Source organism: Typopeltis vanoorti, chromosome 2 (assembly GCF_054136105.1).
Source record: "Typopeltis vanoorti isolate ZY-2024b chromosome 2, IOZ_Tvanoo_1.0, whole genome shotgun sequence".
Lineage (NCBI taxonomy): Eukaryota > Metazoa > Arthropoda > Arachnida > Uropygi > Thelyphonidae > Typopeltis > Typopeltis vanoorti.
The window spans coordinates 138527893-138533057 of NC_143550.1; positions in this window are offsets into that span (position 1 = coordinate 138527893).

Consider the following 5165-nt stretch of genomic DNA (forward strand, 5'->3'; position numbering starts at 1 on the left):
CGTAGTATACAGGGCTTTAGATGGTAGTCTTTCTGTTCTCATTCTGGTCACATGGCCAAACCATCGCAGTCTTCTTTCTTGGATTTTGTCTATTATTGTTATTTCTTGTTTTAGTCGTTTCCTTATGTCTTCGTTTCTTAGTCGACCCAGCAGAGATACTCCAAGTAATCTTCTTAGCGAACCCATTTCAGTAACTAATAATTTTTTCTCTTCAGCCTTTTTGAGATTCCAGCATTCACTTCCATAGAGGAGTATCGTCCTCCCAATCACATGATTAAGTTGCGTTATTACTGCTTTCTGTCAACAATTTCCATCCAATTTTTTTTTTTCAGGTAGATTACATTGTCAAATCTTATTTCAGTCTTCTGATGCATTTCTAACTGCATCAAACCCACCTAGATTGGACCTTTTCCCCAACCATCCTGGTTTCAAACCCTTGCTTTGCTAACTTTTCTTCACCTTTCTTTAGATTCTGTTTAAGACCATACCACCAGAGATTAGCTCTGCTAACGCATTCCTGGATGCGTTAGCAGAGGAAAGAACTTGACAATGCCAAGTTCTTTCCTAATATCCTCGTTTTTAATATGATATTGCCATTGATGCCATCTGTTCACGCCCCTAATCTTTCTCAGGACTCTCATATCTGCGGTCTCTAGTCTTTGGTCAAGTGTTTTACTTCTGACCCAGCTCTCAGATCCATAAGTTAAAACTGGTTTGAACACTGTCTTGTATACAGCTAAATTAGTGTTTTCAGTAATTTCTCTCTTATTTCATATAAATTTATTCAGTTGACTTCCTACCATACCAGCTTTGCCAATTCTGTTCTATATTTTCAAATCTGATTTCACCTTCACTAAGTATTGCCCCTAAAGCTGAAGATACTTGATTTGTTCTACGAAGTGTTGCATTGGGAATGTTGTGTAATATCCACATTCCTACTTGTTTTAATAGTTTTTGTTATTAATAATAATTATCATTACTATCGATTTTCATTACTAAACTTCATATTGTAGTTATCGAATTTTGAAGACTCGTACTAAGTAAACATAACATCTCCAATTTTGATATCAGGTTGAATACCACTTTTCTTCATAATGTGATCCATGTAGGGGATGAACAAATGTGGAGATAATGTGTACTCTTGTCACACGCCTGATTTAACATCAAACCATCTTGCTGTATCTTCTTAATTACAGCTTAAATGTAGACCGCATATTGTATAATGTTTCGTATATTCTTTTAGCTTTAGCGTTTTGAACAGCTTTTTTCTCCTTCTTACCTAATCATATACTGTTTTACAGATCCACTAAAGTAAAACACGGACCTCTTTTAAATTTCCACGACGTCCCATTTGTTTGCCTTAAAGGAAAAATGCGATCATAATAACACCTATTCAGCCTAAATCGAGCTTCTTTTCCATCCATGGCAATTCCTAGAATTCTTCACTACTTTTATAATTAGATTTACTGGTTTAACATGATGACATCATTGAGCTACATTATTTTAACAAAGGCTCATTACAAATAAGATTATTTCAGTCAAAAATTAACATTTCTCAAAGTACATTCTCCTAAACAAACATCATAAAAGTAAATGAAAGTTAAAATGCAAATAACGATCTGATGCAACATAAAAATAAAAAATTGTCCAAGAATTATTATTTATATTTAATCTAACAAAGATAAAAAATGGTGTATATAAGTTTTAAAAAAAATTCAAACCCTTCATTAAACATTATATCTTCAAATATAATTTATAAAAAATACTCAGATTAACTATAACTTAAACTTTTTACATCCAATTTAATTTTGATTTATATTTAACAATTTATTAGCAAAACACGCTCCAATCTCATAGCGTGGGATGAAATGTTCGATTACTGTTATGAGCAATTGTTAATTAAAAAGAGCGTTACGTCACTAAATTGCGCATGTGCAATAGCTTTTAGCCTATTGCGTATAGTAAAATTTAGCAAAATTGTCTTTAGAATGATTCTCGTTTTTTATAGGGGAAAAAAAATTAGTAGTAGTAGTATTCTTATTATACGTGACTACTTTCACATTATAACAAACTGTCCGCAATTTATAATGATTTATAATGGTTTTCAATATGGAGTAAAATACTTGCAAGCAATGCAATTAGTCAAAGGCCGTAATTCTAACCAATTGGTTACGATTACTTTATCTCTTTTGTGGTAGGAAATAAAAACTTATGTTTTTATTTATTTATTTATTTTCTCTCTTTATTAAAACTTTTTATTTTTAGATTTCCTGGACATACAAATGTCTTGTTTTCGACCAATTTTATGATGAGACAGCGTCTGTCGTATTCAATTCCTTTTACCGTAATGTATAAGTTGGTATGCCAAGTCACAATCTTTTTGGCATCTTCGCAATACATGACGAGAATAAAACCGTGTTTAATCAACGATTGAATGCATTTCGATTTGAGGAGTGACTTTCATGTGGATGCATTTAACTTCAGAACAATGGATCTCCTTTCCCTCCCACTCAAAAAATCTAAATGAATTAGAATTAGTGAAAGAAATGGCGCTGTTTCAGGTGAGACAACAAAGATATTATAGTTTTAAGCTGGTGAATTTTCTTGTGGAGGGATTTCATTTTCTTAATTTTATCGAGAAATCAAGTTTCGTCGTATCTTCGTCGACTAGTTCAAAATACTTATCTTCAAACCATCAGAAGATGGTTTGAAGTAACAGTAGTAACTCTAAAGTTACTACTGTTACTTCTCTGCTGTTGTAATTCCGGTGCTAATGTGAGCATTAGCACCGGAATTACATATTACGGGCACTTTTTACGTTGTAAACCTACAGTACTGATGTCCTATAGATTTACAATTTGTAGTTGTAAATCTGTCGTCCGTATGAGACCGGCTAACTCACCTTTAGTCAAAAGAGACCAAATAAAGGTTCCTCACGTCTATGACGTGAGGAACCCAGGTCTTTCCGACCCAATGGATTCGTCTATTATGAACGCCACGATCTCAACACGCTCCTGGTAAGTGTCCAACACTACTGTAGCTCGCTCTTGCTGGATTTAAAATTGTTAATTATCTGTTAATTTACTATACGATGACTTCCCCTCCTGATATTGTAAAGATTCCTGAATTTGTTATAGAATCAGAACATTTCAGCTGGAAAAACAAGATCTATAGACAAGTTGAAGGTAATCCTCTGTCTTTACCACCGGCAAACTATTTTTGAACCATCTGGAAGATACCTTGTTCTCATCTATTCATCCTCAACCCTCTCGTTGGTTTTGTTATGTTGATGATGTCTTTGCTGTTTGGCCTCATTCTGAAAATAAACTTACCACTTTCCTACAATGGATCAATATCCTTCATCCACGCAATGAATTCACCATGGAAAAAGACAATGTTGGTAGTTTACCATTCTTGGACATATTTCTTACTCGCACAGCCTCCGGTATTTTGTCAACAAGTGTTCATTAAAAATCTACCTTTACTGGCAGATTCATTCATCAAAAGTTTGCTCATCACACCTCTCAAAAAATTGGTGTTATCAAGTCTTTAATTAATACAGCACATAAAGTGTGCTCTTCTCCCCCAAGCTTGCAGAAAGAACGTCTCACTAACAGAACTTTAATGGAATTTAATGGTCACAATCCTAATCAAATCCAGCAGATAACTGACTCTTATACCAACACCTCAGGATTCTTCAAAAGAACGCAAGGTTCCGATCCCTTATATTTCTGGTATTGGTAGAATTTTGAAGAAGTATCATCTCATTCCTATCAACAAAATTTCTCATCTATTACCATCTACAAAAGACAAACTGTTACCTCTGTCTTTAGCCGGCGTTTACCAGATAACTTGTTAATGTAATTCTAACATACTTTGGGCAGAGAGGTCGTTCTATGGAAAAAAGAATTAATGAACATCAATACTACAGTGAATATGTGAGACCTGAAAAGTCTGGTCTGGCACAACAGACACTAAACACATTCGGTGGGATGAAGCTCATCTTCTCCATCGAAGCAGTTTTAAATATAAACCCCTTTTCAAAGAAAGAAGCTTTTTACATCGGCCAAATATGAATCGGAATGATTGCCTCTCTCTCCCCCAAAAGGTTTGGGAAATTCTCATTTTATGTAACCATCAAAAATAGTTTTGATATTATTTATTAATATTAATTTATAGCTTGTGGCAGTTTTTTAATCGGTAAACTGATTATTGTATGTACCTTGTATTCCTATTTCTGTGATTGGCTTGTTTTACGCATGATGGTGTACTCTAGTTATCGTGTAATTTATAATAATAATAATAATAATACCTGATTTCACAAGGGCTCTGACTAGCTGATGGTCTGCTCCTGAAAAAGTATGCACCTCGAAGGTGCTTTTCTCCCCGACCCGTTGAAGAACCAGGATGTAATCAATCCGATGCCTTGATCTATCGGTGCTAGATGTTCAGCAGATACATTCATCCAGACCAAACATTACATACTCAGGCCTCACTCTCATACCCTTTTTCGCTTTTGAATTAAAGTCCTCTACCATTAAAAGTGCATCCCTTCTTGGGAAGCAAGTTCAACGCAATCTGTAGGTGTTCGTAGAACTCCTCACTCTCATCAGGCTTATCTGTGTATGGTGCATAAACTACACAATCTGACATTCATAATGGTATTTCTTAGATAATCCAGAAAATATGTTCTAGTGATGAAACAGAACTTTTTCAAGCCTGCAAATATAAGAACTACATTGGTTTCAGATCACATCAGACGATAAAAATCATTTACTAAGTCTAAAAATATCTCACACTACACACTATCCAATGATCCCATTCTTTGAAAATTATGGATACACCTTCTCTCCTAAAGACCTTAACTTGTATAAAAAAATAAAATAAAATAAAAGGTGTATATCAAGAAAAGTAAAAATAAAAAAATAAAAATGTAATATATTGAAAAATTAAAATAATTTTCAAGTAAAATATTTCTATTTAAATTTTATTTTATATACTTTTTTTGGAATAAACAACATAAAATGGCGACTTAAAACTTGATCGATTTTTAGCGGGGACGCTATCTAAAGAAAGAACACTTCGTTACTGAACTCACATGTTTATGGATGGCTTTCACGTGCGATGGGGTGTTCCCTCAATAGAATCGCCGAGAGAGAGGCCAA